This window comes from Pistacia vera, unplaced genomic scaffold (genome assembly GCF_008641045.1).
Source record: "Pistacia vera cultivar Batoury unplaced genomic scaffold, PisVer_v2 Contig609, whole genome shotgun sequence".
In the NCBI taxonomy this organism is placed as follows: domain Eukaryota; kingdom Viridiplantae; phylum Streptophyta; class Magnoliopsida; order Sapindales; family Anacardiaceae; genus Pistacia; species Pistacia vera.
The window spans coordinates 985,951-995,999 of record NW_022196456.1 but is presented as its reverse complement, the minus strand read 5'-3'; positions in this window follow the sequence as shown (position 1 = coordinate 995,999).

The following is a 10,049-nucleotide window of genomic DNA, read 5'->3' as shown; positions in this document are numbered from 1 at the left end:
ACTGTTATCTCATCGATACTGAGGTATAGAAATAGTGTCAACCTCAGTTATCATTGACATGTTTGTATTCAATTACTGGACCAATGATAGGAATATTAAATTGGATTGAGTATCAACTCAATCCCACTATGGCCACAGATTTAGTGTCATTGCCATTTACTGAATTACCCAGTGAGATAACTTCTCCCGTACCTAGGAGTGATGAATCCTTTGTCGATCCACCATAGTCTCGATACACGTCTCAATGTAGCAAATCACTACCGTATTCATAGCTCTAAATAGAACAACGTTGGGCTAGTGTCAAACTACACCAATTGGTGCACAAGGTGCTCCGGTGATCTCAAGTCTAAGGATCACATGCACCACCATCTGTTAGAGGATTTATTCCATCTACATTGGGGTTAGCATCCATATGGAATCTTTTGGTGGGTCTGTCTAGTGAACTTGCCTCTAGTAGGCACCCATGCGTTGCACTAGGTTGTTGGCAAACAACTTTAAAAAGTGAGATTAGTCACTGCCTTTCGATAGAGTCGTTCAACACTATGATAGCCTTACTGTATTATCTGTGTCCTTGGTCAGAATAATATTGGGGCTGTGGACATTTCTATAATGGCCACCATATGTGATCATAGGGTTCTCACTATTAAGATTTGAAACACTTGATACCCTCGTCACAATTCTACCATCCTAAGGACATATATCATTACAAACACGATATAGAAGAATATGCCTTTTATAGATTGGCTCTAGGGCACCTACTCTAACAATCTCCCACTTGCACTATAGCCAATAATTCATGTATTTAATACCGAATGACTTAAAGTGTTTTTCATGCTTCTGCTGCGATAGAGGCTTCATCAATGTATTGACAAGATTGTCATCAGTATGCACTTTACTGATCTATACATCTTTCCTCTCAACCATTTCTCTGATAAGATGAAAACATCTGAGTATGTGTCTGGACTTCTGGTGAGACAGTGGTTCCTTTGCTTGAGTAATTGTTCCATTGTTGTCACCATAGACATCTATTAGATCAACAATCGTGGAAGCCACAACAAGTTCGGTGAAGAACTTCTTAATCCAGACTACCTTTTTGGCTGCATCGGATAATGCAATATATTTAGCCTCCACTGTAAAGTCCATTATAGTGCTTTGCTTGGAGCTCTTCTAGCTCACTACACCCCCATTGAGACAAAATACAAACCCTGATTGCGATCGATAATCATCTTTATCCGTTTGGAAACTACAATCACTATATCCTCTTATAGTGAGCTCATCTTCCCCTCCATAAACCAAGAACATGTCCTTAGTCCCCTTCACGTACTTAAGGATGTTCTTGATAGCTATCCAATGATGCTCACCTGGATCTGATGGATATCTACTACAAGTGCTTAACGCACGTGAGACATCAATCCGAGTACATAACATGGCATACATGATGGATCCAATTGCTGACGCATATGGGATCCTCTTCATTTAATCTCGCTCATCTTGTGTTTTAGGACACATATCCTTAGAGATAAACACCATGTGACATCGGAAGAAATCCCTTCTTGGATTCTTCCACACTGAATCTGACTTAGGCCAAGCAACCTACGTGATCTATATCGGTAGATCTTTATTCCGAGGATGTAGGCTGCTTCTCTTAAGTCTTTTATGGAGAAGCACTTGGATAACCAAGTCTTTACCGACTACAAGTTCGGTATATCATTCCCGATCAGAAGTATGTCATCGACATACAACAGTAGGAATGCCACTGTGCTCCCACTCACTTTCTTGTAAACATAGGGCTTATTTTTATTCTTGATAAAACCGAATTCTTTTACGGCTTCATCAAAACGAATGTTCCAGCTCCTTGAAGCTTGCTTGAGTCGATAAATGGATCTCTGCAACTTGCATACCTTCTCAGCTTGCCCATTAAGAATGAAACCATCAGGTTGTGTCATATACACATCCTCTTCAACATTTCTGTTCAGGAAAGCCGTTTTGACATCCATTTGCCAAATCTCATAATCATGATATGCAACAATCGCAAGCATAATCCGGATGGATTTAATCATGGCAACCAGCGAAAAGGTTTCCTCATAGTCAATACCATGAATTTGCTTGAAATTTTTGGCAACCAGTCGTGCTTTATAAGTGTGCACCTTGCCATCTATGTAAGTCTTCTTCTTGAAGAACTATTTACACCCTATGGGTTTTACCCCTTTAGGGGGTTCCACCAGAGACCATACTTGGTTCTGGTATATGGAGTCCATCTCAGATTTCATGGCTTCAAGCCATTTAATGGAATCTGGATCCGATATAGCGTCTTCGTAGGTTATGGGTTCATCGTTTTGGTAGACAAGTACATCACCATGTTAAGTCATGAGATAACCGTATCTCTCAGGCTAATAGCGCACTCTCTTAGATCTATGTAGCTCCTGTGCTACTTGAGGTGGTTCACTTTGATCTACAAGTTGTGGAGTAACCTCCTCCTAATGTTCAACCACTGCTTGTGGCACATCTTCCCGTCCTTCGTCTAGTATATCTTGTGGCTCTAGAACTTCATCGAGTTCTACCTTTCTCCCACTAGTATTTCTTAGAAAAAATTCCTTTTCTAGGAAGACACTAGTACGCGCTCTTCTAGATGGTAGAAATAGTATCCTTTGGTCTCTTTAGGATACCCCACAAATATACATTTGTAGGATTTTGGGCCCAGCCTGTTCGAAGTCTATTTCTTGAAATAAGCTTTGCAACCCAAATCCTTAAATAAGACAAATTGGGCTTTCGCCCATTCCATAGTTCAAATAGAGTCTTGTCTACCGACTTTGACTGCACACAGTTCATAATGTGAGTCGGAATCTCTAGGGCATAACCCCAGAATGATGCAGGTAAATCAGTAAAACTCATCATGGACTTAACCATGTCAAGTAAGGTTCCTCATTTCAAACACTCCAATGTGTTGGGGTGTATATGGAAGGGTGAGTTGTGATACTATCCCACATTCCTTCAGGTATTTAGAAAACCATGAGCTTAAGTATTCACCTCCTCAATTCGACCGAAGAGCTTTAATACTTTTGCCCAACCTATTCTGTACTTCATTCTTGAATTCTTTGAACTTATCAAAGACTTTAGATTTATGTCTCATGAGGTAGACATAACCATATCTACTAAAATCATCAGCAAATGTGATGAAGTAGGAATATCCACCTCTGGCTTCAACTGTTAGTAGACCACGTACATCACTATGGATGATGCCTAATAGTTCAGTAGCCCTTTCACTTTGTCCTGTGAAAGGTGACTTGGTCATCTTACCTAAAAGGCCTGACTCGTATACCTCAATTGACTGGAAGTCAAAAGGGTCCAAAACTCCATCCCTTTGAAGTTTTACAATGCGGGTCTAATTGACATGGCCCAATCTACAATGCTAGAGGTATGTATGTTTTTGTTCGCTATGTTTAGTTTTCTTAGTTTCAACGTTGAGAATATCCTTATTGTTCAAATCAAGAACATATAATCCATTATATAACCTTGCAATTCCAAATAGAATACCATTCAAACTAAAGGACAACAATCCATTAGAAATCTCAAAACGATATCCTATATTATCCAAAGCGGATAGTGAAATAATGTTCTAGAAATCTCAGGTACAAAATAATAGTCTTTGAGTTCTAATAATAAGCCTGAAGGCAAAGACAAACAATAAGTCCCTACAGCTAATGCAACCACATGTGCTCCATTTCCAACTCGTAGGTCCACTTCTCCCTTGGCGAGCAATCTGCTCTGCCTCAGTCCCTGTACATCAGTACAAATGTTAGTACCACATCCTGTGTCAATGACCCAAGATGTTGAAGGAGAGAAGTTAATCTCAATCATAAACATACCTGAAGTCGAAGCATTTGACTTCTTCTTGTTTGCGAAGAAAGCCTTACAGTGCTTCCTCTAGTGGCCAGGCTTTCCACAATAAAAGCATACTACCTTCCCACCTTTCCCAATGCAACCCGCAGGCTTGAAAGCATCATGTCCTTTAAGCTTAGGCTTGGGATTCGCCTTGGCCTTTCCCTTGCCCTTACCTTTTCCTTTACTGGCAACTACTAGTAAAATAGGCTTGGACTTCTTCAACTCCTACTCTACAGTCCTTAGCATGTTCAAAAGCTCTAATAGGGTTTTCACCATAGTGTTCAAATTGAAGTTCATTATGAACAGTGCATAAGAGTCAGGCAAGGATTGCAGAATTAAATCCACTTATAATTTTACATCCAACTCAAACCCTAGAGTCTCAAGCTTCTCCATGTGCTTGATCATTTTGAGCACATGAGGGCCAACTTGGGCTCCCTCGGTCAGATGACTTCCAAATAGTGCTTTTGACACCTTGTACCTCTCATGTCGAGCATTCCCTTCATAAAGCTCCTTGAGGTGTAGAATAATGGCAGCAATGTCCATATTCTCATGTTACTTTTGCAGCACTGGTGTCATTGATGCTAACATCAAGCATTGAACACCATCAGCATCATCAAGGAACTTTTGATAAGTATCCTTTACTTCTTGAGTGGCATCAGGATCAGGCTCAGCCATGTATGGCTTATCAAGGATATACAATTTCTTTTCAGACTTAAGTATAATCCGAAGATTACAATACTAGTCCAAGAAATTGGATGCATCCAACATGTTTTCTTTCTCGATTATCAGTCGCAGGTTCATAATGCTCATTTTTAAGTGAATCTACAATTTGAAAAAGTAAAGTCAATATAATGTTTATTATTTCTTAATATGGTCTTTTATTAAAAAAACACTCCCACTATTTTCCTCAAGCCAATAGCCCTCACTATTAACTCGGGAAAGCCTGTTGGCTTTCCTAGTGGACTGAGATACCATCTGGCCATTTCAAACCTTCGATGTGGTGAACAAGCCAAAATAGATTGATTAGGTAGGCCAACAAACTTAATCCACACTAGTTGATAGCTCCCACTACCAACCTCAAATGTGAAGTAAGCCAACAAGCCAATCACACAATTCAACGGCCTAGCCATTGTCCTCAAGTGTGATTCCCAGTATCAGTAGAGTGGACACTACATGTCGCCACGTACACTCAACATATGTACTTCTCTACTATGCCTATGACGTGTTTATCAACCTTCGTCATGGCGAACAAGGAAAACTGTCATTTTAAGTTGACCCATCATCATTAAGGAAAACTCCAATGAATTTTAACCTCCCACTGGTAGAAGTGTACCCTTCGTTGTGGTGAACAAGGTTCTGACGAACAGTGGTTTGATTAAAACCATGGTGATGGAAGGCATACACGACCTAATATATCTTATTTGAGGGTTTTTATTTAATACCTCACCAGATTATTATCTTTGTTAGAATGTCATTGTTTGGCATGTTAATGAACAGTCAACCTTAGCATGCATTCTAAACAAAATAAAACGTGTCGGTACATGGCCCACTAAAACTGATTTCCTTGAGCCTAGAGGAATTGGTGGGTCAACCTAGGGTTTAAAAGTTAATCTTGGGTCTTCAAGTCATTCCTCATCATAGCTCCTTCGTTTCTTCTTCTCGATCATTACAAATAATTTTATAATAAAAATCCTATTCTAATTTACATCAATAAAATAGAAACCTTGCATTACATACGAGGGGAGTGAGATGAGGAGAAGAAATACATGGAGATTTAAGAGAGAGAGGCAAGACACACATGTCCTATTTATTTATAAAAAATTACAAACAAACCCAACAAACAATAAACAATAGGTCTAAGGCTCATGTACCAGGCACCATGCAATTATTAAACAAGAACATTACATACATTAAAAAACAATCAATTTTTGAATGGGTGGGTTGAATTATCAAGTTACCACCTTAAACGTGCAGAATGAATATGTGCTTTAAAGGTTCAAAAAACTACAATTTAGCCCCTATACAAAAAAGGGAAAGCAAAAACGGAATAGTAGGTTTCTTGTCGTGGCGAAGAAATTCTTCAGCCCGGCGAAGTTCATGTACACATGGTCGCTATGGCGAAGTTTTATTTTACTGCAGCGACCGTGAACTTCCAAAAAACACAAATCGCTCTAGAGAGTTTAATGTCGCGGCTAGATCTACTTTTCCAGAATTTTGCTGCAGCCAGATTAACTTTCTATATCTCGCCATGGCGAAGTGTTATTTCGCTGCAGCTAATGCCGCAAAACAGTGAATCAGGCACAGTAACATCTTTTGCAATTTTTCATGTAATGACACGGATCCAAATCAAATTGAATGCTTAAACATTCGACCAGGATACCAACCAACCAATACACATTCAATCAACACATTATTTAATCAATTGATTAATTAAGACATTCAACATACATAATTTTTCCAGATTTAAAAAACACTTCAAATGATGAAATAACATGTTATCAAACAAATATACATGTTATTAAACATCAATTAAACAATATAATCTACTACCCGAGGCTCTGATACCACTATGAGTAATCGATCTACCATACGTAGCGGAAAACAAAAAATTCAATCGATAAATCAATTATCTTTCTTTGCCAATATCCGAGTATAGATTATACCATTACATGTTTATAAAAAAAATTTGTATAAAGTAAACCCATTCAAGGATTAGAATACTTACGTACGTTGGGAGGTTCCTTCGAATATCTCTGATTTCAGACATGAACACTGTTAACCGGTTACTATTCTCCACTTACTGTTCACGGTTACTGTTCATAGTTACTGTTCATGTGATTCTTTGCTAATCAATCCAAAGTAGGATCACACTCACAGAAGTCCACACGAAGATAATCTGCAGAACCCTTGATTATTTTACTAGAACAATCAAGGGCTTCAAGAATAAAAAAAGACGAACAAGAAAAGTTTTCTTCTTGACAGAGAAAGATAGGGTGGCTAGGGTTTTAATTGAATGAATAATCCTCTTTGTTTAAATTTTAAGTTGCACTTATATCGTGCCACAATTAGAACCCTAGTTAAATTTTAAGTTCACCCTTGCAACGAAACACACACTTTATGGTATTTTAATTAATTAATTATTATTATAATTAAAATAAATTAATATATAATAATATATTAACATTCAATTAATAATAACAATTCATTTAAATATATAATATATATATATTTAAATATAATCTCACTAATTTAATTTTAACATCAAAAATAAATACAGGCAACAACCTCAGCAAATTTAATTGCACTATGAGATTACTAAAATACCCTTTTGTCTTGAAAGATGAAAATACCCTTCTCACAAATTGATTCTTAAATTATCTTCTAAGTGTGTGACCCGTAGCCCAGATGATTCCATATGGATGGTAACCCCAATGTCTATGGAATAAATCCTCTAACGAGTGGTGGTGCATGTGATCCTTAGACTTGAGATCACCAGAGCGCCTTGTGCACCAATTGGTGTAGTTTGACACTAGCCCAACGTAGTTCTATTCAGAGCTATCAATACGATAGTGATTGGCTACATTAAGAAGTGTATCGAGACTATGGTGGATCGACAAATGGTTCATCACTCTTGGGTACGGGAGAAGTTATTTCACTGGATAATTCAGTAAATGGCAATGACACTAAATCTGTGACCATAGTGGGATTGAGTTGATGCTCAATCCAATTTAATATTCTTGTCATTGGTCCAGTAACTGAATACAAACATGTCAAGGATATTTGAGATTGACACTATTTCTATACCTCAGTCTCGATGAGATAACAATTGATGAAATGATTTGATTGCACGGTAACCTTACCATTGACAGGCTGCGATTTCGCTGAATCTGAATGTATCGCGTGGCCATGATGCCTTGCTATAGGCCAATCTTGGTCTGTGTGTAATGAGACGATTAATTGGTGTTAATCACAATACTACACACTACTGATATGATGAGGAGCCTACGGGTCACACACTTAGAAGATAATTTAAGAATCAATTTGTGAGAAGCGTATTTTCGTCTTTCAGGATGAAAGGGTATTTTGGTAATCTCACAATGCAATTATTTGCTGAGGTTGTTGCCTGTATTTAATTTTAATATTAAAATTAAATAAGTGAGATTATATTTAAATATATCTGTGTATATATATTTAAATGAATTATTATTATTAATTAAATGTTAATATATCATTATATATATTAATTGATTTTAATTATAATAATATTAATTAATTAAAATACCATAAAGGGTGTGTTTGGTTGCAAGGGTAAACTAGGGTTGGAGCCCATGGCTATTCCTAAGTGGAATAGGGTTTTAATTGTTGCACTATATAAGTACAACTTAAAATTAAAACAAATAGAATTATTCGTTCAATTAAAACCCTAGCCACCCAAAAGGTTCTCTCTCTCTCACGTTTTCTTCTTCAAGTAAAGAAGAAAATTTTTCAATTTTGATTGCTCTTGATTCTTGATGTTGGCAATTGTTCTAGCAAAACAATTGTCAGTTCTTCGAATTATCTTCGTGTCGACTTTTGTGAGTGCGATCCTACATTAGATCAATTAGCAAAGAATGACGTGAACAGTAACTAGTGAACAATACCCAGTGAACAGTGTTCGTGTCCGAAATCAGAGATATTCGTAGGAGCCTCCAATCGTCGGTATGAACTAAATCCTTGTATGGATTATTTTTTAATACAGTTTTATTTACGTTTCAGTTTGTGTATGAAAATGTTAAATCTGTACTCGGATCTTGGCTCACATAATTGATCGATTCGTTTTAAATATTACGTTTTTCCACTGCATGAATCTGGTCGATTACTAACAATGGTATCAAAGCCTCAGGTACCAGATTATAATGTTTAATCGTTGATTGATAACATGTATATTTGATTGATAACATGTTGATGCATAAATTGATTTTTTTTAAGTCTGTAAAATTTTGTTTAATTGATCAATTTACTAATGATGTGTTGATGAGTTATTTTTGGTTGGTTTATGTCCTGGTGATTTGGACCATATCGTTATATGAAAAACTGGAAAAGGGTTACTATGCAATTCACTGTTTTGCGGAGTTAGTCAAGTCAATTGAGCACTAGTTTTTTAGCATTTTCTTTTTCGTATAATCAATTCTGAGTTTAGGTAGACAACAAGGTCGATCTCGTCGAAACCCTAATGACAAAACGAGTAGAAAGTCGCATAGGCTCGATACCCTATTTTACTCAGTTCTTCAACCGTTGATAATGAATCTCCATTTTGAGTCAATCGAGCACTAGTTTTTGAGCGTTTTCTTTTTCGTATAATAAATATTGAGTTTCGGCAGACAACAAGGTTGATCTCATCAAAAATCTGATGAAAAACGAGCAGAAAGCTACATAGGCCCGATCCTATGTTTTACTCAGTTTTTCGCACAAGGGCCAAATTGCAGTTTTTGAACCTATAAAGCCAATAATAATTCTGCACATGTAAAAAGGGTAATTTAATAATTCCACCCACCCAAATTCAAAATGTTAATTTTGCATGTATGCAATGTTCTTTTTTGAAATTGCATGGTGCCCGGTACATGAGCCTTAGACCTTTGGTATGTTTTTGTAATTTTGTGTTTGTTTGTAATTTTATAAAGAAATAGGACTTGCGGGTCTTACCTCTCTCTCTTATATCTCCATGTATTTCTTCTTCTCATCTCACTCCCTTCGTATGTAACGTGAGGTTTCTATTTTATTGATGTAAATTAGAATAGGATTTTTTTTTATAAAATACTTTGTAATGATTGTGAAGAAGAAACGAAGGAGCTATGAAGAGGAATAACTTGAAGAACCAAGATTTACTTTTAAACCCCTTGGTTGACCCACCGATTCCTCTAGGCTCGAGGAAATCAGTTTTAGTGGGCCATGTACTAGCACGTTTTATTTTGTATAGAATGCATGCTAAGGTTGAATGTTCAATAACATACCAAACAATGACATTCTAACAAAGATAATAATCTGGTGAGACATTAAATAAAAACCCTCAACTTAAGTATATTAAGTCACGTATGCCTTCCATCACCATGGTTTTAATCAAACCATTATTCGTCGGAATCTTGTTCGCCAAAGCAAAAGGTACACTTCTACCAATAGGAGGTTAAAAT